We start from the raw sequence: 27,371 nt of genomic DNA on the forward strand, positions 1-27,371 counted from the left end.
TTCCGGCGCTCCGCCAGAGGGGGCATTGATCACGGAGGGCTTCTACATCAACACCATAGCCTCTCCGATGATGTGTGAGTAGTTTACCTCAGACCTTCAGGTCCATAGTTATTAGCTAGATGGCTTCTTCTCTTTCCTTGGATCTCAATACAAAGTTCTCCTCGATCTTCTTGGAGATCTATTCGATGTAACTCTTTTTGTGGTGTGTTTGTCGAGATCCAATGAATTGTGGGTTTATGATCAAGATTATCTATGAACAATATTTGAATCTTCTCTGAATTCTTTTATGTATGATTGGTTATCTTTGCAAGTCTTTTCGAATTATCAATTTGGTTTGGCCTACTAGATTGATCTTTCTTGCAATGGGAGAAGTGCTTAGCTTTGGGTTCAATCATGCGGTGCTCGATCCCAGTGACAGAAGGGGAAACGACACGTATTGTATTGTTGCCATCGATGATAAAAAGATGGGGTTTATATCATATTGCTTGAGTTTATCCCTCTACATCATGTCATCTTGCTTAAGGCGTTACTCTGTTCTTATGAATTTAATACTCTAGATGCATGCTAGATAGCGGTCGATGTGTGGAGTAATAGTAGTAGATGCAGGCAGGAGTCGGTCTACTTGTTGTGGACGTGATGCCTATATACATGATCATGCCTAGATATTCTCATAAATATGCACTTTTCTATCAATTGCTCGACAGTAATTCGTTCACCCACCGTAATACTTATGCTATCTTGAGAGAAGCCACTAGTGAAACCTATGGCCCCCGGGTCTATTTTCCATCATATAAGTTTCCAATCTATTTTACTTGCAATCTTTACTTTCAATCTTTATCATAAAAATACCAAAAATATTATCTTATCATCTCTATCAGATCTTACTTTTGCAAGTGGCCGTGAAGGGATTGACAACCCCTTTATCGCGTTGGTTGCAAGGTTCTTATTTGTTTGTGTAGGTATGAGGGACTTGCGTGTGGCCTCCTACTGGATTGATACCTTGGTTCTCAAAAACTGAGGGAAATACTTACGCAACTTTGCTGCATCATCATTTCCTCTTCAAGGGAAAACCAACACATGCTCAAGAGGTAGCAAGAAGGATTTCTGGCGCCGTTGCCGGGGAGTCTACGCACAAGTAAAGACATACCAAGTACCCATCACAAACTCTTATCCGTCGCATTACATTATTTTCCACTTGCCTCTCGTTTTCCTCTCCCCCACTTCACCCTTGCCGTTTTATTCGCCCTCTCTTTCCGTTCGTCTCTTTTCGCTTGTTCTTTGTGTCGCCGTGTGTTAGATCGTTAGTCGTCATGGCTAATCCTTCTATCATTGTTAGTACTCCCGATAATGAAGTTCTTAATTTTAAACAAAGGGAGGGAGAAAATCTAAAAGATGCTTGGTATAGAATTTGCAATGCTCAGAATAGATCTACTCGGAAGCAATCCACTTCCGTTCTTCTTCGTAACTTTTATGTAGGCATCACTCCTTGGAATAGATATATTCTTGATACCATTACCGGAGGGAACTTCTTGGGTGGCCATACTTTTGATTCTTATAATGCTATGTTAGATTTGTTTGGCTCACCACCTCTTTTGGTTAATGGAACTATTTTAACTTTGGAACATGTAATGCAAAGGCTTGAAATTATTCAAAATAAAGTTGCTACTGTAGAGTTGATTGAAAATTTGGATAAAAAGATCCACAACGAAATTACCCAATACGGATCTAAGGTAGGAGTTGCTTTTAATTTTTTTAAAGAAAAGGAACCTATAGTTAACGAGAAGATAGATCAAGACTCCACGAGGATTGATAAAATTGAGGATAGTATTACCAACTTAGGGTCCGCCTTTTCTTCCGTGTAAAATACTCCAAAACCTCCTAATGCTAAAATTGCCAAATTGATGTATGTTCCTAAAAATAAGGGTGAAACTTCTAGTAAGGAAAATGCGGATCTTAAATCCATAAGTGTTCACCCCGACTTTCTCGCTATCAATAAGGAACCTTTTGCTACAAATGATTTTCTCGGTTTTTTGCCTAGGAGTTTGATCATTAATAAAAATAAGGAAATTCCTAAGGGTTATAAGTGTTCAATTGAGGAATTGCATGACAAAGATGATAATACCTAGATCTATCCTTGCCTTTATGCCTAGCTAGGGGCGTTAAACGATAGCGCTTGTTGGGAGGCAACCCAATTTTATTTTTGTTTCTTGCTTTTTGCTTCTGTTTAGGAATAAATAATTGATCTAGCCTCTGGTTAGATGTGGTTTTATGTTTTAAGTAGTGTTTGTGCCAAGTAAAACCTATAGGATCTTCTTGGATGATAGTTATTTGATCTTGCTGAAAAAGTCAGAAACTTTCTGTTCACGAAAACAATTGTTAAAAATCACCAGAACGTGATAAAATACTGATTCCAATTGCAGTAGTTCAATAAACAAATTATCTAGGTCGTCCAATTTTGGTAGATTTTTCCGAGTTCCATAAGTTTGCGTTAGATGCAGATTACTACAGACTGTTCTGTTTTTGACAGATTCTGTTTTTCGTGTGCTGTTTGCTTATTTTGATGAATCTATGGCTAGTAATGGAGTTTATGAACCATAGAGAAGTTGGAATACAGTAGGTTTAACACCAATAAATAAATAATGAGTTCATTACAGTACCTTGAAGTGGTGTTTTCTTTTCTTTCGCTGGAGCTCACGAGATTTTTTCTGTTAAGTTTTGTGTTGTGAAGTTTTCAAGTTTTGGGTAAAGATTTGATGGATTATGGAACAAGGAGTGGCAAGATCCTAAGCTTGGGGATGCCCAAGGCACCCCAAGGTAAAATCTAAGAACAACCAAAAAGCCTAAGCTTGGGGATGCCCCGGAAGGCATCCCCTCTTTCGTCTTCGTCCATCGGTAACTTTACTTGGAGCTATATTTTTATTCACCACATGATATGTGTTTTGCTTGGAGCGTCTTGTATGATTTGAGTCTTTGCTTTTTAGTTCACCACAATCATCCTTTCTGTACACACCTTTTGAGAGAGACACACATGAATCGGAATTTATTAGAATACTCTATGTGCTTCACTTATATCTTTTAAGCTAAACAATTTTGCTCTAGTGCTTCACTTATAACTTTTTAGAGCACGGCGGTGGTTTTATCTTATAGAAATTATTGATGTCTCATGCTTCACTTATATTGTTTTGAGAGTCCTTTAGAACAGCATGGTAATTTGCTTTGGTTAAAATTTCAGTCCTAAAATGATAGGCATCCAAGAAGGATATAATAAAAACTTTCACATAAGGGCATTGAATACTAGGAGAAGTTTGATACTTGATGATTGTTTTGAGATATGAAGATGGTGATATTAGAGTCATGCTAGTTGAGTAGTTGTGAATTTGAGAAATACTTGTTCTAAAGTTTGTGATTCCCGTAGCATGCACGTATGGTGAACCGTTATGTGATGAAGTCGGAGCATGATTTATTTATTGATTGTCTTTCTTATGAGTGGCGGTCGGGGACGAGCGATGGTCTTTTCCTACCAATCTATCCCCCTAGGAGCATGCGCGCAGTACTTCGTTTCGATAACTAATAGATTTTTGCAATAAGTATGTGAGTTCTTTATGACTAATGTTGAGTCCATGGATTATACGCACTCTCATCCTTCCACCATTGCTAGCCTCTCTAATACCGTACACCTTTCGCCGGTATCATCACCCACCATATACCTTCCTCAAAACAGCCACCATATCTACCTATTATGGCATTTCCATAGCCATTCCGAGATATATTGCCATGCAACTTTCCACCGTTCCGTTTACGCATCATCATTGTCATATTGCTTTGCATGATCATGTAGTTGACATCGTATTTGTGGCAAAGCCACCAAGCTTAATTTTTCATACATGTCACTCTTGATTCATTGCATATCCCGGTACACCGCCGGAGGCATTCACATAGAGTCATATTTTTTTCTAAGTATCGAGTTGTAATTCTTGAGTTGAAAGTAAATAAAAGTGTGATGATCATCATTATTAGAGCATTGTCCCATGTGAGTAAAGGATGATGGAGACTATGATTCCCCCACAAGTCGGGATGAGACTCCGGACGAAAAAATAAAAAAAAAAGAGAAAGAAAAGAGGCCATAAAAAAGGCCCAAAAAATGAGAGAAAAAGAGAGAAGGGACAATGCTACTATCCTTTTACCACACTTGTGCTTCAAAGTAGCACCATGATCTTCATGATAGAGAGTCTCCTATGTTGTCACTTTCATATACTAGTGGGAATTTTATATTATAGAACTTGGCTTGTATATTCCAATGATGGGTTTCCTCAAAAATGCCCTAGGTCTTCGTGAGCAAGCGAGTTGGATGCACACCCACTTAGTTTCTTTTGTTGAGCTTTCATACACGTATAGCTCTAGTGCATCCGCTGCATGGCAATCCCTACTCACTCACATTCATATCTATTGATGGGCATCTCCATAGCCCATTGATACGCCTAGTTGATGTGAGACTATCTTCTCCTTTTTGTCTTCTCCACAACCACCATTCTATTCCACATATAGTGCTATATCCATGGCTCACGCTCATGTATTGCATGAAGATTGAAAAAGTTTGAGAACATCAAAAGTAAACAATTGCTTGGCTTGTCATCGGGGTTGTGCATGATTAAATACTTCGTGTGATGAAGATAAAGTATAGCCAGACTATATGATTTTGTAGGGATAACTTTCTTTGGCCATGTTATTTTAAGAAGACATGATTGCTATTTTTATGTCAATATTACACTTTTGTCTTGAATCTTTCGGATCTGAACATTCATGTCACAATAAAGAAAATTACATTGAAGAATATGCTAGGTAGCATTCCACATCAAAAATTCCATTTTTATCATTTACCTACTTGAGGATGAGCAGGAATTAAGCTTGGGGATGCTTGATACGTCTCCAACATATCTATAATTTTTGATTGTTCCATGCTATTATATATTCTGTTTTGGATGTTTAATGGGCTTTATTATACACTTTTATATTATTTTTGGGACTAACCTACTAACCCAAGGCCCAGTGCAAATTGCTGTTTTTTTTGCCTATTTTAGTGTTTCGCAGAAAAGGAATATCAAACGGAGTCCAAACGGAATGAAACCTTCGGGAGAGTTATTTTTGGAACAAACGTGATCCACAGGACTTGGAGTGGACATCAAGAAATCAACGAGGAGGCCACGAGGCAGGGAGGCGCGCCTGCCCCCCTGGGCGCGCCCCCACCCTCGTGGGCCCCTCATGGCTCCACCGACCTACTTCTTCCTCCTATATATACCTACGTACCCCGAAACCAACCAGGAGCACCACGAAACCCTATTTCCACCGCCGCAACCTTCTGTACCCGTGAGATCCCATCTTGGGGCCTTTTTCGGCGCTCCGCCGAAGGGGGCATTGATCACGGAGGGCTTCTACGTCAACACCATAGCCTCTCCGATGATGTGTGAGTAGTTTACCTCAGACCTTCAGGTCCATAGTTATTAGCTAGATGGCTTCTTCTCTCTCTTTGGATCTCAATACTAATTTCTCCTGGATCTTCTTGGAGATCTATTCGATGTAACTCTTTTTGCGGTCGAGATCCGATGAATTGTGGGTTTATGATCAAGATTATCTATGAACAATATTTGAATCTTCTCTGAATTCTTCTATGTATGATTGGTTATCTTTACAAGTCTCTTCGAATTATCAGTTTGGTTTGGCCTACTAGATTGATCTTTCTTGCAATGGGAGAAGTGCTTAGCTTTGGGTTCAATCATGCGGTGCTCGATCCCAGTGACAGAAGGGGAAACGACACATATTGTATTGTTGCCATCGAGGATAAAAAGATGGGGTTTATATCATATTGCTTGAGTTTATCTCTCTACATCATGTCATCTTGCTTAAGGCGTTACTCTGTTCTTATGAATTTAATACTCTAGATGCATGCTGGATAGCGGTCGATGTGTGGAGTAATAGTAGTAGATGCAGGCAAGAGTCGGTCAACTTGTTGCGGACGTGATTCCTATATACATGATCATGCCTAGATATTCTCATAACTATGCACTTTTCTATCAATTGGTCGACATTAATTCGTTCACCCACCGTAATACTTATGCTATCTTGAGAGAAGCCACTAGTGAAACCTATGGCCCTCGGGTCTATTTTCCACCATATAAGTTTCCAATCTATTTTTACTTTGCAGTCTTTACTTTCAATCTTTATCATAAAAATACCAAAAATATTATCTTATCATCTCTATCGGATCTTACTTTTGCAAGTGGCCGTGAAGGGATTGACAACCCCTTTATCGCGTTGGTTGCAAGGTTCTTATTTGTTTGTGTAGGTACGAGGGACTTGCGTGTGGCCTCCTACTGGATTGATACCTTGGTTCTCAAAAACTGAGGGAAATACTTACGCTACTTTGCTGCATCACCCTTTCCTCTTAAAGGGAAAACCAACGCATGCTCAAGAGGTAGCAAGAGTACCCCAAGCCACACTGAAAGAGAGGACGCAGTCGACCAGGAGATGGTCAATTATCTCATGTATTAGTCGCATAACAACATGCCGCCTAGTGTGGTAGTCCATAGTGTGCTGGGCGATCATAGGTCCAACAACGATTCTTCGTAGCAAGCCAGGCAAAGAACCTACAGTTTAGAAGGGCTTTCGAATTCCATACAAGCCTTGCCACAAGGATCACCTCCTGGCCTGCAAAACATGTTGCGTAAGCGATCTCATAGGATAGAGACCGCTTGTTTATGAAGGCCACTGAAGATAGGGTTAGTTGGATATAGGGTGGTTTCTTCACCGCTCCTTCGGGGTGGTGGATTTAGGGTTTCTAGAGTGTTGGGGACAACAATGCCTCCCTTGGAATTTTTTCCATTTGGCTTCGTCTGCATCTCTATAGTGCCTCCTCTAGCGGCATTGGAAGGCGGGGTCAATTTTTTTAGGAGTTGTTGGAACAATAATTGTAAACTCTTCTGGGGGTGACAATAGAGTCATTCTTAAAAGAACGGGTGCTTTGGTGAACGACTGGTGAATAGAGGCAGGGGATCATGCTCCTCTCCTCCAACCTCATCGACTAGAGACGACGGATGAGTGTTTTGACGAGCATCGTCAAGGCCTCGACCGACACGCCACAAGACCTCGGCTTGTAGTGAGCTACATATTCAGCTCACAACACAACTTGTTACATTCTAGTGCTTCGGTAGATAAGGCCGTAATGGACACACTCGTCTTCTTTCCGATGGGGCTTCAGTGATTACGACCTGCAGTGATGTACAACGACGGTGTTGTTTGTAGGGACCCCCCCCCCCCCAAAGTCTTCCCTTCATGCCACGTGTGTTGTGTTGTATCCTGGACTGACCAATAAATGACACATGCTCACACCAAAAAGACCCAAAAGCGGTTTCCTTTGAGTTTTTTTTTCCGCTAATTTGGTTTCTACTCGATTTCTTTTTCAAAGCGATGAAGTATATTGGTAGTCCCATCGCAAAAAAGGGTATATAGTTACTCTATCAGATTCAAGAGATCTATTAAGATACTAATCTCTCTAGATTTGAAGGGACTTGGCGCATTGGGGATTGTGGGATATGCTATGGGCCCATCTGTTAGGATGTCTCTCGCTGGGCCAGCCAGTTTCCCCGATTTTGAGAGGGTATTGTCTGACGTTTTGTTTTTCTTTCTTTTTGGTATTTTACACCGGTTATAATAGTTTTTCTTTTGTTTTTTCCTGCTTTTTTATTTCCATATTTTCTTTATTTTTTCGTTTTTTATTTTTACATTTTATTTTTCCACATGCTAATTCATAAATATTTATTAAAAGTAATGAATGTTTAAAAAAACTATGATATTTTTTTGAATTCATGAATATTTTCAAAGTTCAACAAGAATTTTAAATCCATGACATTTAAAAAAAATAAACCTTTTAGAAATTCACGAACATTCTTTGAAATCCACAATTTTTTTATAACTCTCATAACATTCCTTTAAATTCCTCTTTTTAAATGTGCAACTTTTGTTAAACTTCAAGGTTTTTCAAAATACGTGACTTCTTTTGGTTTAATGAACTTCTTTAAATTAAAAAAAATACGATGGCCTATTTTTTCTAAGCTAGCAGTGGAGCGAGTAGAAAAATAGCTAAGCGAGCGAGCGGAGCAAGGAGCCAAGCTAAGAGAGCGAAAGCCTCATGGGTCGATCCCATGTGAGCATTATAACAACAATTTACAGTTTCAACATAGAATAAGAGCTGACACCGAGGTTGAAACGTGTTAATAACTCCACAATCACGCACCTAACAACTTCACTCTTCACCCGGAACAAATATCGTCTCCAATATCAGTCCAAACCATATACGAGTGAAAAAATAACACGGCCAAGACAAAATTAAAATCCAAGCCAGCATAGATAAAGCAAAAACGAAGTAACCGACTGCAATAACATAGTAGTAGAAATAAAAAGTAATCCCACAAGTGAAGAACGGCGAACGAAGCGTGCGTTAGCCTCTATTAGTTGAAGCCTGCATGGTTTGCTACTTCCTTCGTCCTAAAATAAGTGTCTTAACTTTGTACTAACTTTAGTATAAATTTGTATTAAATTTGAGACGGAAGTAGTACAAAATTAGCCTTGCAGTATGTTGAAACCCAAATGGACAGTCCTTGAATTGGATGGATCAGACAAAAAATGACGAGTCTTGTGTTGAAACGAGACAGAATTAAAAACGATGATGCAGTCCATGAAACAAGCAAGCCACGCATGCAAGTTTGCGTAGGGTCCATACGTACGTATGCATGTGTATAGGTACGGTGTAGCCGTGTAGGAGAATGTAAGGTACATACCTGTAGGAAGTTAGTGGTTTCGTTCCAGAGCGTGGGGAGCGCCCGGCTGCCGACGAAGGCGTCGACCTCGACGGAGAGGTCCTGGTACCGCACCTCGATGGCCGGGAGGTCGATGCCCACCCTGTCGGCGCGGTCCCTGAGGCGCCGGAGGAAGCGCTCGCTGTCGTCCTGGAAGACGCGCTCCAGGAGCGCGCGGCCGGCCTCGCCGCGGGCAAGCTGCTCGATGTGCACCAGGCCTGCGCCGTCCTGATTGAGGACGATGGCGTGCCGCATGCGGTCGTAGGTGGGCAGCTTCTCGAGCGCCGCCCACCGGAGGTTCTCCTCGTCGTTGTCGCTGCGCGACTGCGCCCGCCTGAACGGGTCGTCCGTGTCCGGCTGCCGGAACGAGTGGGAGATGGAGGAGCCCCAGCTCATGCTCCGCCGGTTGCTTGACTGGGCCGACGCCCCTGAAGATGCTGCTGCCATCGTCGGTCCCATAGCCTAGCTATGGTCTCACGAGTCACGAGTCACGACTGCCCTGCTGATAGATGGCAGGCTGCTGCAATAGCTAGCTTGCTCGCCGCTGGATCGTATATATACACAGGGTGCCCGTTAGCGCGATTGCAACGTAACAGTTCTTTTTTTTTTTGCCGGAGAAACTTAAAGTACCTATTTATAATTAATAATTAATCATGACACTTCAAAGAAAGGTTGAGGTAACAAAAATTACAATCAGATCCATGAACAATCTAGTGACAACAACAAGCATTGAGGCGAGTCGAAGGCACTCCGCTGTCATCGTCACTTCCTCGTCGAAGTTGGCCAAACCTTGTTGCAGTAGACAGTTGAGAAGCCGTCGTACTAATACCCCACGGGACTAGCCCCAGAGCAGCAATCACCGCCGATGAAGAGAGTCGTAAATTGGAAGGATCAAACATGTAACAGATGAACAAAGAAACAAATCCATCAAAAAGCGCCGCCGACTGAATCTCGCGAGATCCGATGGAAACACACCTCCACACGCCCTCCAGCGAATTTAGACATAACATCACCGATTGCAACATAATATTAACCGCGTGTGTGTAGGAGTCACCGTGAAATGAAGTTGGCATACGTCGATTTTTTCTTCAGTGCCAATGAGTTGACACGCCGATAATATCTATATGAATCTTAAGCTGCACCCGCATATTTGTTTTTTTCTCTTCAAGCCTTAATCACTCAACCACTCAATATTTTCATGTGAGAGAAGGGATACATTATTTTTTACTCATGGCTTGGTCCTACCACTATGATACCGTCTTTAACAATTTCATGGTAAGAACCCTTTTCAATGCTTGGGATGGGTTTTAGGATTATGTCTTTGCTTAAGAGCCATGTTTTTTTTTTGCAATAATGGAGATGCACTAGTCTTACGAGGTCTCTTGCTGACCCAAAGCTCCAAGCCGTGCAGAGTTTTATGGAATTCCTCTCACTTTAGAGCATCTCCAGCCGCGCCCCCAACAGACCTCCCCAGGCGATTTTTCCGCGCCGGCGCCTAAAAATCGGCCTAGTCGCGCCTCCAGGAGCCCGTTTTTCGCCGGTTTGGACCGAAACTGGCGCCGGCGGACCCAGGCCGAACCCGGCGCGATAGGGGGCGCCTGGGGGCGCCGGGGCAAGCGATTTTGGCGCGAACGAACTGCGGGCCCACCGATTCAGCGACACTCGCCTCGTCGTCCTCACAACGCCTCGGTTTCCCGCGGGGAATCAATGCCAAGGCTGCCGCTGGTCAGCCTCCCATTGATTCCTCACGGGCAGCGCGGCGACGCCCCCCTCCCACCACGCGTACACACGGCGCCCGGCTATAAAAAGCGACGCCTCCCCCTCGCTGTCGGTGTCAAAACCGACTGATCTCGGGTAGGGGGTCCCGAACTGTGCGTCTAAGGTCGATGGTAACAGGAGACAGGGGACACGATGTTTACCCAAGTTCGGGCCCTCTCTATGGAGGTAATACCCTACTTCCTTCTTAATTGATCTTGATGAATATGAGTATTACAAGAGTTGATCTACCACGAGATCGTAATGGCTAAACCCTAGAAGTCTAGCCTGTATGACTATGGTAATGAGTCTATATCCCTCTCCGGACTAAGTCCTTCGGTTTATATAGACACCGGGAGGATCTAGGGTTACACAAGGTCGGTTACAAGGAAAGGAATCTACATATTTGGTCGCCAAGCTTGCTTTCCACGCCAAAGTCAGTCCTATCCGGACACGGGTACAATCTTCGGTCTTGATATCTTCACAGTCCATCAGTCCGGCCCATGGCTAATAGGTCGGACGCCCGAGGACCCCTTAGTCCAGGACTCCCTCAGTAGCCCCTGAACCTGGCTTCAATGACGAGGAGTCCGGCGCGTAGATTTGTCTTCGGCATTGCAAGGCGGGTTCCCTTCTTTCCGGATGCTTCACAATGGTCTTCGGATGTAATGATTGTATCCGGATCTGTAACATACACCACACACAACCGCAGAGAGAATATAATACTCCACGAGTCCAATTCGCTGACAACTTTTACAACATGACATCACGTCTGCCCGGTCATAATTCTGAACCGTTTTTCGTCTACCGCTCCACGTTTCGAGACGCGGTTGCCATTGGCACGTCTTGTCAAAGCAGAGATCGTGTCCCCTTATTGCGGGATTCTTTATCGACACGGACGTGGGTAACCCAACTGTCTTTTGGGTACAACTCCTTGGGAATAGTCAAGCTTTAAGGCCCAGGAGGAGGCGTTTGATATTCACAGCCTTTATAAAGGGGTACAGACCCGTCTTTCTTCCCCACTGTGACACCCCCGATTCGACCGTACACTAATCATACACGCAAATGTGTACGATCAAGATCAGGGACTCACGGGAAGATATCACAACACAACTCTGGACACAAAATGAAATAATACAAGCTTCGTATTACAAGCTAGGGGCCTCGAGGGCTAGAATACAAGCTCGATACACAAGAGTCAGCGAAAGCAATAATATCTGAGTACAGACATAAGTTAGACAAGGACGCCTTAAGAAGGCTAGCACAAAAGCAACACGATCGAAGAGGCAAGGCCTCCTGCCTGGGACCTCCTAACTACTCCTGGTCTTCGGTGGCCTCCATGTAGTAGTATCCGTCGGCGGTGGCATCTGGCTCCAGGGATCCACCATCTGGTTGCAACAACCAGAAAGAAGAAAGAAGGGGGAAAAAGGGAAGCAAAGCAACCGTGAGTACTCATCCAAAGTACTCGCAAGCATCAGATCTATACTAAGTATGCATTGGTATCAAATGGAAGGTTGTATCTGTGGACTGAACTGCAGAATGCCAGAATAGAGGGGAAGGCCTAGCCTATCGAAGACTAGCATCTTCAAGCAGCTCCAAGCATCTTGCAGCATGTAGAAGAGTAAAGAATAGCAGTTTATATTTAACAAGCATGTTGTAGCAATAATGCCCAGAGATCCTTCCTCGACTCCCTGCGAGAAAGCAATCCCGGAGCCACATAACTTAAGTTTCCATTTCTAGTTGTATTAGATCAAGATATAAGTCTGAACGTCCATTACCGTGGACACGGTATTCGAATATGTATCTTCCCTGCAGGGGTGCACCACATTTTCCAACACGCTCGATCACTCTGGCCGGACACACCTTTCTGGGGTCAATGCCCGGCCTCGAAAGATCAACATGTCGCAGCCCGACCTAGGCTCAGCAGAGAGGTCCCCGCCGGTCTACATCCTAAGCACTCCGGGGTCTGGGCCCATCGCCCGTTGCACTCCGGATCGTTGCGCGAAGGGCGATACAGGCCACCTCCACTGGGGCGCCGACCAGGCCATGCCGCAATGCTGAACTGGACGTCTGACAAAGCTTCGGCTGATACCACGACGCCGAGGCCCATAACTATTCTCGCGTGGTGGTTAGTGCGTAAAGGCCAGAGGCCAACTCAGAACAAATACCCAAACCTTAGTGTATTATTAGCTTGCGGAGACGAGCACAGACTCACGATAATGTGACCCCGTCGCCCCGTCTCGAGGAAATACGGCAAGGGCTAGCCCAGCCCACTCGGGGGCGGCCTGCTGGCCCGGCCGTGCCTCGTAACCATCTTGCGGGTGCTCTCCGGGCCCGCCCGACTTTCCCAAAGGTCTCAAGTAAAGTCAAGATAACCGTGTGTCCAAACATCAAGGGGAAAACCCGAGGAATCACCCTCGGAGGATTCCACTCAATGTAATCATTAAGGTGAACGTAAGAGGGACCACCCTCGAGGTTCACACTTGAGGTGTTGAACGACAGAGCCGTATCGGGAATGGTGAAAGAGGAAATCACCCTCGATGACCACGACTGAATAGCTACACTACAGAATTATCATCATGAGTGCGTTATGAGGGATCACCCTCGGCACTCGATAGTAGCTCTGCAGAGTCGAGCAACAAAAGGGGCGTGATGTGATGTGAGGTGTCGGGCTCTGGTCTTCGATCACGTTGATCGAGTCGTCGATGATGAAGCAGGGGCAACAAGGTTAAGTGGGGGTCACAGATGGATCACTAACCAACCTATACTAAGCAGTTTAAGGTAAGCAGGTAGGTAACAATAGCAGGTACAAAAGCATGCTATGCATCAGAATAGGAGCAATCAATAACAGTAGCAAAATCTAATGCAAGCATGAGAGAATGGAATGGGCGATATCGGGATGATCAAAGGGGGGGCTTGCCTGGTTGCTCAGACAAGAAGGAGGGTCGCCGTCGACGTATTCGATCACAGGGGACAGCAGCAGCGGTCTCGAGGTCTACCGGAGAAGAAGAGGGGGAAGAAACAGTAAAAACATGCAAACAAAAGCATAACAAGACAATAAGCGGGGCTACAGGTGTTCGAACGCGGTGCTAGGCGATACTGGCGAAGGGGGAAAACATCCGGGAAAGTTTTCCCGGTTCCGGACGTCTGTCAGACAGATGAACCGGAGGGGAAAAGTTCAACGTTTGCTATGCTAGGGACGTGTGGCGGACGAACGGACCGCGTGTTCGGATTCGTCTCGTCGTTCTGAGCAACTTTCATGTAGAAAACATTTTCATCCGAGTTACGAATTATTTTATATGATTTTCAAGGTTTTAATTGGTTTCTAATATTAATAAAAACTAAAAGGTGAATACTGCATCACCATGACGTCAGCATGACGTCATCAGTCAACGTTGACCATTGACTGGTCAAACAGGGCAGTGGGGCCGTCTGTCATAGACACATTTTAACTAAACAGGGTTAATTAGACTAATATGCAATTAGATTAATTAAACATAATTAATTAGGGTTAATTAACATGATTAAATAATTAATTAATTAAATTATTATTATTATTTTATACATATTTCTTTTTGTTCTTTTTTTAGTAGGGGCGGGCCCCACTGGAAGTGGCCCAGGAGGCCATGCGGGTTAACGAGCGCAGGGGCGTTGCGGGCGTGGGCGCCCGTGCACCCGAACAGGGCAACAGGGGGCGCCGGCGGAGGCCGTAGCCCGGCGCGGCGGGGCGAAGGCGGAGATGGCCGCGAGGCGAGGCGCGATCGGGCGCGGGCTCGCGCGCGCACGTGGCGCGTAGGCGCGGCGAGGCCGGGAGCACGACAGGCAGCAGTACGGGGCGGCACCGGCGCGGACGAACTAGGGAAAGGGGGTAGGGGGAGATGGGGTCATACCCCCGGTGCAGGGGTTCGGTCGGCGAAGTTCGAGGCGGCCGGCGTGGAGGGGACGAGGAGGCGGCGGTCCGGCGAGCTGGTGAAGGTGTCGAGGTCCGGCGACGGCGCGGTGAGGTGGCAGCGTTCGGTGACGGTAAGGGAGAGGCGATGGAGCGGCGGCAGACAGAGGGCAGCCGGCAGGAGGGGCGCCGGCATCACAGGCGGCGGGGTGCGGCTCGATCCCCCCGATCCAATCGGGGGGCAGAGGAGGAGAGGGGAGGCGACGGGCAGTGGGGGGGTCCCTCGGGCGGCAGCGATGTGGCGACGGGGCGACGCGGGGGCGCGCTGCCCCGATCCAAATTGGGGGTGAGAGGGAGGCGAGATTGGGGGAAGAGTGGGTGGGTCGTGGTGGGGGTCTGGGAGCAGGTGCAGTTAGGGTTCGGGAGGGCGTGGGGGTATGTAGGCTGAGGTGTGGGCCGGCCTGGGGTTGGGCTGGTGGAATGGCCAGCTGGGCCACGAGGCCCACTGGGGGAGGGGGGTTTTCTGTTTCTCCTTTTTTTATTTTTAGGAAAACTGCTAGTGCTTCTTATTTAGATTAGATAGTAATTGATTTTTTGTCGAAGCTCAAACTTTGCACAAAAATGATATGCAATATCCTAGGGCTGCACAAAAGTTTTTGAGGCATTTGCAAAGGTTGAGAAGATTTGCTTGGTTGAAAAGGCCAATTTAGATGCCTTTGGACCACCAAATGAATTCCTAGGAATTTATTTGCGAGGCAATTTGAGTTGGCTTCAAGACAAAGGTCAGGGGAAATTATAGAATTATTCGAACATCTTAGCTTTTCCGTTCGAGAAATTTGAATTTTGACTTGAATTTAAACTGAAATTTGAACCGGTTTGAAACAACGTGGGATTTAGCAACAGTAAATGTGATGACATGGCACCATTAACATGGAATTACTGTAGCTTAAATACCCGGGCGTCACAATTCTCCTCCACTACCAGAAATCTCGTCCCGAGATTTAAGTGGTGGAGTAAGGGGGAAAGACTCGGGAAGGATGGGGCTCAACACAAGATGGGTCCCTGGGGGCTATCTCGATGAACGTGGCATAGAGGCATCTCTTGAGTTGAATTCAAGAAAGACATCGAGAGGAAGGTAAGGAGGTGCAATAAGAAGCTTCAACCGGGTAGGCAATCATTCGTTGCCTGAAACAGAGGGTGAAATGGGTTCAGAGCAATGGGAATAAGTATTGCGTCTGATACCAGAACAGGTCACAAGAAGGTGGCTCGTGAATTACATACGAAACCAAGCGTGAGGAATAGTTTTGGAAGACAGAGATGTACAGGAGAGTCAGGTTTCGATCCTGTGAAACCATGGGTTATGGGCCCACCATGTGGGTTAACAGCAGGAAGGCGATAATCATTTTGCACGGTCATGATAGTAAGGCAGATCAGGGTATAGCCTGTCAGTTCTGTGTTGGCAACAACGTTGGTACCAAGGGCGAGGGACGAAGAGAACCATTTTCCTGCTCGTTAAGACGAGGCGGACCAATAGGCAAAGTTCTCGTCCATCGGTGGCTACCGGAATGTCATCAACAATTGTAACAAGGTCTTACAGACAGAGCTTGTACACCGAGGTGTTACATAAGCAGGGAATTATCACTGCTCAGGTATGTTAGGTTCCAAGAAAGGTTAAACAAAACAAGGGAAAGGGAAGTGTAGACTCGAATCAGTTAACGGTGTCCTCGAGTGTCTAACAACTCAGAACCCGTGGAAAATTTGAATCGGCGAGAAATAATAGTTGTGGAAGCACTCATAATAATTTATGTAGTTCCGTGATATTCTCGAGATACCAAAGGGTAATACCCGAAGGTAGATCAAAGTAGAGGTTGGACAGGTTAAACGATCTGAAGAAGACAAGTACTTTAACTTGTCCGAGAAATGGAATCAAGGGAGATCAATCATGGTCGGAACCACGGTTGCAAAGGACCAGTATAGATACAAAATGAACCTATCACAAGGGGATCATTATTATCATAACAAGAAGCTTCCATGATAAGTTCCACATCGGGTCCATGGGCATGAACACAAAGGTTCAAGGTCGACTCCCACTCCTCCAATGCATAACCTTTCATTCACTTCTCGCTTTCGATGAAGTTGTAGTGTTGATATTTTATCTGGCAAAACACCAGAAGAGTAAGACTCACGAAGACTCTCAGGTTCAAACGGATTAGGGGAGGCGTAGGTTCAACCCATAGGGGCATCTTACGAACCTATACCAGAAACTTCACGAGTAAATAACTCAAGCCCAGAAGCAGAGTATGGTTGACAAGAGCGGGGGATACAATTTTCCAAAGGCATCGTGTATCCGAGGAAAGGCTCACAAGGTTACTGAATATGAAGGATGCTGTCAGATAAAACCCAACAAAGGACCTGGAGGTCCACAATGGATCTGATGTGAGTATTGGTACTCAACCAGAAGAAGAAAGAATTCAAGGAGGTCAGGTTATAGAAACAACTGACTAATTCAAAACTCAAATGCAAAGGAATTATGGTTTCCAAATCGGGGGATCAGAAGTAGAGGCTCTGATCAAAGACAAGTAAGTTGAATAGACATAGATCGACAATCAAGCAAGGCTTGTTTTGCCGAACACCAGCTCATGTCCGGAGTGACGTCTGAACCAAGGGAAGGATTTTAAATAGGACCAGTGATCGCGAGCATTCACAAACAAATCAAATCAAATCAAATGCCCGAATTCACGATGACAAAGGATGCTAATGAGTATTGCTAGCCATATGGAAGTAACCATAATGCAAGCAGATAAGGAGGAACAAGAGCAATAGGCTATTGAGGATTTTTGGAAGATCGAATAGTATTCCAAAGAATTTTGTGAAACACATGAACAACTGTGGATGAACGGATACTCGGAAAGTGCAAGTAATTACCGTAGGGGTATTCATGTGGCAAAGGACTACAAGGTAGTAAGCATAAAGGATCCTCGGAACATCGGAGAGTATTTCATGACATCTTGCAATAACAAGAGCAACTAGGGATGAGGGTATCAACGACAATGTAGGTAGCTACTCATAAGGACTTATCGGTGGTAGGGATCGCAACGGCGAAGGGCACAAGGGTCTCGAGGAAACTTTGGAGAGTATCTTCAGAATCTTTTGGTGCACCAAGCAATCATCTGGAGTGAGGGCTCTCCGGGAGAAAGTATTTACGAGAACCTAGAGTTAGAGTTAACAAAATCATTTAACCCGAATAGAAGAGAGATCAGATTCCCAGAGTATAGACGAGGAATAAAAGATCCTAATACCACCCAATGGCGACGTGGGCCGATAAGCCAAACAGCCATGTTAGTAAAACCTTTTTCATTGACTAGACTCAACTTCGGCCAAGGAGTTGGAAAGGGGGATCCTACAGGCAGCGGCTCTGATACCAACTTGTGACTCCCCCGATTCGACCGTACACTAATCATACACGCAAATGTGTACGATCAAGATCAGGGACTCACGGGAAGATATCACAACACAACTCTAGACACAAAATGAAATAATACAAGCTTCATATTACAAGCCAGGGGCCTCGAGGGCTCGAATACAAGCTCGATACACAAGAGTCAGCGAAAGCAACAATATCTGAGTACAGACATAAGTTAGATAAGGACGCCTTAAGAAGGCTAGCACAAAAGCAACACGATCGAAGAGGCAAGGCCTCCTGCCTGGGACCTCCTAACTACTCCTGGTCTTCGGTGGCCTCCATGTAGTAGTATCCATCGGCGGTGGCATCTGGCTCCAGGGATCCACCATCTGGTTGCAACAACCAGAAAGAAGAAAGAAGGGGGAAAAAGGGAAGCAAAGCAACCACGAGTACTCATCCAAAGTACTCGCAAGCATCAGATCTATACTAAGTATGCATTGGTATCAAATGGAAGGGTTGTATCTATGGACTGAACTGCAGAATGCCAGAATAGAGGGGAAGGCCTAGCCTATCGAAGACTAGCATCTTCAAGCAGCTCCAAGCATCTTGCAGCATGTAGAAGAGTAAAGAATAGCAGTTTATATTTAACAAGCATGTTGTAGCAATAATGCCCAGAGATCCTTCCTCGACTCCCTGCGAGAAAGCAATCCCGGAGCCACATAACTTAAGTATCCATTTCTAGTTGTATTAGATCAAGATATAAGTCTGAACGTCCATTACCGTGGACACGGTATTCGAATATGTATCTTCCCTGCAGGGGTGCACCACGTTTTCCAACACGCTCGATCACTCTAGCCGGACACACCTTTCTGGGGTCAATGCCCGGCCTCGAAAGATCAACATGTTGCAGCCCGACCTAGGCTCAGCAGAGAGGTCCCCGCCGGTCTACATCCTAAGCACTCCGGGGTCTGGGCCCATCGCCCATTGCACTCCGGATTGTTCCGCGCAGGGCGATACAGGCCACCTCCACTGGGGCGCCGACCAGGCCGTGCCACAATGCTGAACTGGACGTCTGACAAAGCTTCCGCTGATACCACGACGTCGAGGCCCATAACTATTCTCGCGTGGTGGTTAGTGCGTAAAGGCCAGAGGCCAACTGAGAACAAATACCCAAACCTTAGTGTATTATTAGCTTGCGGAGACGAGCAGAGACTCACGATAATGTGACCCCGTCGCCCGTCTCGAGGAAATACGGCAAGGGCTAGCCCAGCCCACTCGGGGGCGGCCTGCCGGCTCGGTCGTGCCTCGTAACCATCTTGCGGGTGCTCTCTGGGCCCGCCCGACTTTTCCAAAGGTCTCAAGTAAAGTCAAGGTAACCGTGTGTCCAGACATCAAGGGGAAAACCCGAGGAATCACCCTCGGAGGATTCCACTCAATGTAATCATCAAGGTGAACGTAAGAGGGACCATCCTTGAGGTTTACACTTGAGGTGTTGAACTACAGAGCCGTATCGGGAATGCTGAAAGAGGAAATCACCCTCGATGACTGATAAGTCTCCGTCGTATCTACTTTTCCAAACACTTTTGCCCTTGTTTTGGACTCTAACTTGCATGATTTGAATGTAACTAACCCGGACTGACGCTGTTTTCAGCAGAATTGCCATGGTGTTATTTATGTGCAGAAACAAAAGTTCTCGGAATGACCTGAAACTTCACGGAACGTCTATTTGGAAATAATAAAAAAATCCTTGCAAAAGATGAAGACCAGGGGGCCCACACCCTAGCCACGAGGGTGGAGGGCGCACCTGCCCCCCTAGGGCGCGCCCCCTACCTCGTGGGCCCCCTGGAGCTCCTCCGACCTCAACTCCAACTCTATATATTTGCTTTCGGGGAGAAAAAAATAAGAGAGAAGGATTCATCGCGTTTTACGATACGGAGCCGCCGCCAAGCCCTAAAACCTCTCGGGAGGGCTGATCTAGAGTCCGTTCGGGGCTCCGGAGAGGGGGATTTGTCGCCGTCATCATCATCAACCATCCTCCATCACCAATTTCATGATGCTCACCGCCGTGTGTGAGTAATTCCATCGTAGGCTTGCTGGACGGTGATGGGTTGGATGAGATCTATCATGTAATCGAGTTAGTTTTGTTAGGTTTGATCCCTAGTATCCACTATGTTCTGAGATTGATGTTGCTATGACTTTGCTATGCTTAATGCTTGTCACTAGGGCCCGAGTGCCATGATTTCAGATCTGAACCTATTATGTTTTCATGAATATATGTGAGTTCTTGATCCTATCTTGCAAGTCTATAGTCACCTACTATGTGTTATGATCCGGCAACCCCGAAGTGACAATAATCGGGACCACTCCCGGTGATGACCATAGTTTGAGGAGTTCATGTATTCACTATGTGCTAATGCTTTGTTCCGGTACTCTATTAAAAGGAGGCCTTAATATCCCTTAGTTTCCATTAGGACCCCGCTGCCACGGGAGGGTAGGACAAAAGATGTCATGCAAGTTCTTTTCCATAAGCACGTATGACTATATTCGGAATACATGCCTACATTACATTGATGAATTGGAGCTAGTTCTGTGTCACCCTATGTTATGACTGTTACATGATGAACCGCATCCGGCATAATTCTTCATCACCGATCCAATGCCTACGAGCTTTTCATATATTGTTCTTCGCTTATTTACTTTTCCGTTGCTACTGTTACAATCACTACAAAACACCAAAAATATTACTTTTGCTACCGTTACTTTGTTACCGTTACCACTACTATCATTTGCTACTAACTTTGCTGCAGATATTAAGTTATCCAGGTGTGGTTGAATTGACAACTCAACTGCTAATACTTGAGAATATTCTTTGGCTCCCCTTGTGTCGAATCAATAAATTTGGGTTGAATACTCTACCCTCGAAAACTGTTGCGATCCCCTATACTTGTGGGTTATCAAGACTATTTTCTGGCGCCGTTGCCGGGGAGCATAGCTCTATTCTTTGAGTCACTTGGGATTTATATCTGCTGGTCACTATGAAGAACTTGAAAGACGCTAAAACAAAATTTATCCCTCAACTACGAGGGGAGGTAAGGAACTGCCATCTAGCTCTGCACTTGATTCACCTTCTGTTTTGAGTAAGCTTGCGACACCTAAACCTGCTTCTGCTATTCGTTCTGATATGTCGCATGTTATTGATGATACCACTTCTGCTATGCATGATACTTATGATGAGACTACTTCTATGCTTGATACTACTGTGCCACTTAGTGAATTTCTTGATGAACAAATTGCTAGGGCTAGAGAGAAATAAATTATTGAAACTGATTATATTGATGAAAGTGATGATGAAGACTTGCCTGTTATTCCTGAGGGTTATGTTTTTGATAAAGAAACTACTTTAGATATTTTAGCTTGCAAAGATAGATACGAACTCAAGAGGTTATTAGCTAAATGGAAGCAGCAATCTCTTAATGATAGAATGAAACCTGATCCTGCTTTTGCTACTTCACCTATCTGTGTTACCGATAAGGATTATGAATTCTCTGTTGATCCTGATATAATTACTTTGGTTGAATCTGATCCTTTTCATGGCTACGAATCTGAAACTATTGTAGCACATCTTACTAAATTAAATGATATAGCCATCCTGTTCACTAATGATGAGAGATCTCGCTACTTCTATATCCTTAAAATATTTCCGTTCTCATTAAAGGGTGATGCTAAGATATGGTTTAATTCTCTTGATCCTGGTTGTGTGCGTAGTCCCCAGGATATGATTTATTACTTCTCTGCTAAATATTTCCCTGCTCATAAGAAACAAGCTGCTTTGAGGGAAATATATAATTTTGTGCAAATTGAAGAAGAGAGTCTCCCACAAGCTTGGGGGAGGCTTCTCAAGTTACTTAATGCTTTGCCTGATCATCCTCTTAAGAAAAATGAAATACTTGATATCTTTTATAAGGGACTAACCGATGCTTCCAGAGATTACCTGGATAGTTGTGCTGGTTCTGTTTTCAGGGAAAGAACACCGGATGAAGCTGAAATTCTATTGAATAATATGTTGACAAATGAAAATAATTGGACACTTCCTGAGCCAGCTCCTGAGCCAATTCCTGAGCCTATTCCTAAACCAACTCCGAAGAAGAGGGGTGTTCTATTTCTCAGTCCTGAAGATATGCAAGAGGCAAAGAAATCTATGAAAGAAAAAGGCATTAAAGCTGAAGATGTTAAGAATTTACCTCCTATTGAAAAAATACATGGTCTTAATCTACCACCTGTTGAAGAAACATATGATCTTAATCCATTACCTATTGAAGAAACGCATGGCCTTGATAACCCGACACAGGTAGTAAAGGTAAATTCTCTCTATAGATTTGATGAAGGTGATATCCCTCACTATAAGTCTGCTAGACAATGCTTAGAAGAGTTTGATAATTTTATTATCAAACAAGAAAACTTCAATGCTTATTTTGGTAGATAATTGAAATACAATTCCGATACGCTTGAACACTTGGGTGATTATATGCCTAGAGTTAAAGGTGAACTTAAACTCATTACTAAACATGCTTCTATGGTTACCACTCAAGTAGAACAAGTACTTAAAGCTCAAAATGATTTGCTCAATGAATTGAATAGTAAGAAAAATGATTATGCTATTAGAGTGGCTACTAGAACTGGTAGAATGACTCAGGAACCTCTGTATCCTGAAGGCCACCCTAAGAGAATTGAGCAAGATTCTCAGAGAAATAATATTGATGCACCTAGTGCTTCTAAAAAGAAGAAAAAGAAAAATGATAGGACTTTGCATGCTTCTAGTAAACCTATTGCTGAACCACCTGAGAATCCAAATGATATTTCTATCTCTGATGCTGAAACACAATCTGGTAATGAACATGAACCTAGTCATAATATTAATGATGATGTTCATGATGATGCTCAACCTAGTAATGATAATGATGTAGAAATTGAACCTGCTGTTGATCTTGATAACCCACAATCAAAGAATCAACGTTATGATAAGAGAGACTTTGTTGCTAGGAAACACGGTAAAGAAAGAGAACCATGGGTTCAGAAACCCATGCCTTTTCCTCCCAAACCATCCAAGAAAAAGGATGATGAGGATTTTGAGCGCTTTGCTGAAATGATTAGACCTATCTTTTTGCGTATGCGATTAACTGATATGCTCAAAATGAATCCTTATGCTAAGTATATGAAAGATATTGTTACAAATAAAAGAAAGATACCGGAAGCTGAAATTTCCACCATGCTTGCTAATTATACTTTTAAGGGTGGAATACCAAAGAAACTAGGAGATCCAGGAGTACCAACTATACCATGCTCCATTAAAAGAAACTATGTTAAAACTGCTTTATGTGATCTTGGAGCCGGTGTTAGTGTTATGCCTCTCTCTTTATATCGTAGACTTGATTTGAATAAGTTGACACCTACTGAAATATCTTTGCAAATGGCTGATAAATCAACTGCTATACCTGTCGGTATTTGTGAGGATGTGCCTGTTGTGGTTGCAAACGTTACTATTTTAACGGACTTTGTTATTCTTGATATTCCCGAGGACGATAGTATGTCTATTATTCTTGGAAGACCTTTTTTGAATACTGCAGGGGCTGTTATTGATTGCAACAAAGGCAATGTCACTTTTCATGTTAATGGTAATGAGCATACGGTACACTTTCCGAGGAAACAACCTCAAGTTCACAGTATCAATTCTATTGGAAAAATTCCATCGATTATTTTTGGAGGTTTTGAATTTCCTCTTCCTACTGTCAAGAAGAAATATGATATTCTTATTATTGGGGATGTGCATATCCCCGTTGAGGTAACATAGTGTTATTCGAAATTTCTCCGGTTCCATGTTATTCGGAATGAGTTTGTTAACAAGACTTGATCAACCTTGTTAGTGGATTCCTTTTGATGAGCATGAGATGGATGCAACTATAAGGCACAACCTTCTGTACCCTCTTTCTACTTTCTGTTATTTAGTTGGAATAAAGTAAAAATAGTACTTTCTTGTCTATTTTCTGATTTATCCGTGCAATATAAAAATACCCCGAAAATAAAAGTTCTCCAAATGCCCTGAAAATGGAATATGATTTTTTCTGGAATATTTGAGAATATCTGGCACTGAGAACACAGCAGGAGGGGCAAGCACCTGGCCACGAGGGTGGAGGGCGCGCCCTACCCCCTGGGCGCGCCCCCTGCCTCGTGGGCCCACGGTGGCTCCCCTCCACTTATTCCTGCACCCACACACTCCTTCTTCCTCCCACAAACACCAATATCCAGCTCAAGCACGAGTTCTAGCTCATTTTGCTACGATTTTCGATCTCCTTGCTCAAAGCACGTCTAACAAAACTGCTTGGGGAGATTGTTCCTTGGTATGTGACTCCTCCATTGGTCCAATTAGTTTTTGTTCTAGTGCTTTATTCATTGCAAATTTGTGCTGCCTAGGTGACCATGTTCTTGAGCTTGCATGTCAAATTTATATGGTTCCAAGTAGTCCTAATGCATGATATAGGCTCTAGGCACTGGTAGGAGTAGTTGCTATCAATTTTGTTGAGCTTGGTTCACTTTTGTTTGAAGTTACTAAAAATTTCAGAATATTTCAGAAAATAATGAAGAGTTTTTTGAGGGGCTCATCGAGCCGAAGCTCGAAGGAAAAGCAAAATGAAGAAGCACAGAGGCCCAAATATAATTTGCCTCGCACCGCGGAGGTTCGGCCGTGTGAATGGCCTTCCGATGATTTCTTGAGAGAAGCCGGGATTTATGATGATTTCTATTCATTGGCTGAGAATGCTGGCCTCACCGACTTCCTCCGCGACCAACGTCATCAGTATCTCTTACTCACTAATACTTTTGTGCAAAACTTCTACTATTTTCCTAAGGAATCACCTCCTTCAGTAGAGTTTCATTTATATGATGTTGTTAAGAAGATGCCACTAGATGAATTTTGCAAGGTTTGCAAAATACCCTTCGAGGGTACCTTAGATGAACCACATCGTAAAGATGTGGATGGGTTTATTGACATCATTACTGTGGGGGAAACCAGGAAGGTTTCCGATGCAAGAATCACTAGCATACATTTTCCTGTTTTACGCTACTTTGCTATATTTGCTAGTCGTTGCTTGATTGGTCGCGGAAACTGTGGAAACCTTAGTGTTCCTGATATTATCATTTTGTTCCATGGTTTATTTTCCGATAACACTGTTAGTATGGGCGGTATTATTGCTAAACGGTTAAGTCTAAACCATACTAAGGGTCCCATCTTTGGAGGTATTTACGCTTCACGCCTTGCTGCATATTATAATATACCTATTAGGCACTATGAAAAGGAAGAAAAATTGATGCCCACTGCTTATTTAGATTATAAGAGTATGGTAGCACATGACTTTATTGTTAAGAACAAGGAAGGGGAGCTTAAATACAAATTGTTCTTTGATAAACATCACCATGAGACTATTACCTTGCCTGCTCCTTCCTTGTTTAATTTATCTGAAGGTCCGTATCTCGTTCCGTGGGCGGCATTTACACTTACCGGAACCCTACACCAGCCCCGGAGGCGGAACCACAATTTGAGCCTCCACGACAGTCTGATTACTTTTGGGATCCGGAGATGACTGCCAGACAGTGGCAGTCAGAGTCCTCTTCATCTCAGTACGACCCCAGCTACAACTATGGATATCCGCCAGGCCATCCGTGGCAATAAACCAACTTAGGCCAAAAGCCTAAGCTTGGGGGAGTACGTATTTCTCACCGACATTACATTTATGTTCACACACACTCATTGCTAGATGTCGGTGCTCATACTCTTTCATTGTAATATCCATGCTAGTTTATTTTCTTTTTCTTGCTTTCTTCTTGTGTGTTTGTTAAACCTTAAGAAAACCAAAAAAAATTAGTTGTAGCTTTTAGTTAGTTTACTTTTCTTGCTGTAGTAGTAATAATTAAAAAGAAAACCCAAAAAGATTTCCCGTTCTTCTTTTGCTTGTTGGGAGCTTTCCCGTGTAAATAGTTTCTTTTCTTTTCTTTTCTTTGGGGGTCGATAGGAGAAGACCATAATTAAATTGTTGAAGTGGCTCTTATATGCATTATTGTTGATTTAACCAAGAGCCCATATTGCCTTGTCTTCTCCTGTTTATTGAATGCTCGCAGATTCCAGCTTAGTCCAATGCACGTGCACTCTTATTATTTTCACATCGTTCTGTCGTGCAAGTGAAAGGCAATTATGACGATATATGATGGACTGACTGAGATGAGAGAAGCTGGTATGAACTCGACCTCTCTTGTTTTTGTAAATATGATGAGTTCATCGTTCCTGATTCAGCCTATTATGAATAAACATGTTTGCAATGACAATTAGAGATCATAGTTGCTTATGCCATGCTTGATTAGCTATGAGTTATAATGGTTTACCTTGCGTGCCAACATGCTATTAAAATGGTTGTGATGTGGTATAGTGGGGTGGTATCCTCCTTTGAATGATTTAAGTGACTCGACTTGGCACATGTTCACACATGTAGTTGAAACAAATCAACATAGCCTTCACGATATTTATGTTCATGGTGGATTATATCCTACTCATGCTCGTACTCAATGTTTATTAATTTTAATGCATGTTCATGACTGTTGTCGCTCTCTAGTTGGTCGCTTCCCAGTCTTTTGCTAGCCTTCACTTGTACTAAGCGGGAATACTGCTTGTGCATCCAATCCCTTAAACCCCAAAGTTATTCCATATGAGTCCACTATACCTTCCTATATGCGGTATCTACCTGCCGTTCCAAGTAAATTTGTATGTGCCAAACTCTAAACCTTCAAATAAACATTCTGTTTTGTATGCTCGAATAGCTCATGTATCAACTAGGGCTGTCCGTATCTTCCATGCTAGGCGGGTTATTCTCAAGAGGAGTGGACTCCGCTCCTCATTCACGAGAAAATGGCTGGTCACCGGGATGCCCAGTCCCATGCTTTATGCAAACTAAATCAAAATAATTGCAAACAAAACTCCCCCTGGGACTGTTGCTAGTTGGAGACACTCGTTGTTTCGAGCAAGTCATGGATTGATGCTTGTTGGTGGAGGGGGAGTATAAACTTTACCATTCTGTTTGGGAACCGCCTATAATGTGTGTAGCATGGAAGATATCGCCATCTCTTGGTTGTTATGTTGACAATGAAAGTATGCCGCTCAAAATATTATTTATCTCTATTTCAAAACCGAGCTCTGGCACCTCTACAAATCCCTGCTTCCCTCTGCGAAGGGCCTATCTATTTACTTTTATGTTGAGTCATCACCCTCTTATTAAAAAGCACTAGCTGGAGAGCGCAGCTGTCATTTGCATTCATTACTATTAATTTATATTGGGTATGACTATGATTGGATCTCTTTTACCATGAATTACAATGTCTAGTCAGTCCTTGATCTTTAAAGGTGCTCTGCATTTATGTTTTGCGGTCTCAGAAAGGG

The sequence above is a fragment of the Triticum aestivum genome, chromosome 7D (genome assembly GCF_018294505.1).
Source record: "Triticum aestivum cultivar Chinese Spring chromosome 7D, IWGSC CS RefSeq v2.1, whole genome shotgun sequence".
NCBI lineage: Eukaryota > Viridiplantae > Streptophyta > Magnoliopsida > Poales > Poaceae > Triticum > Triticum aestivum.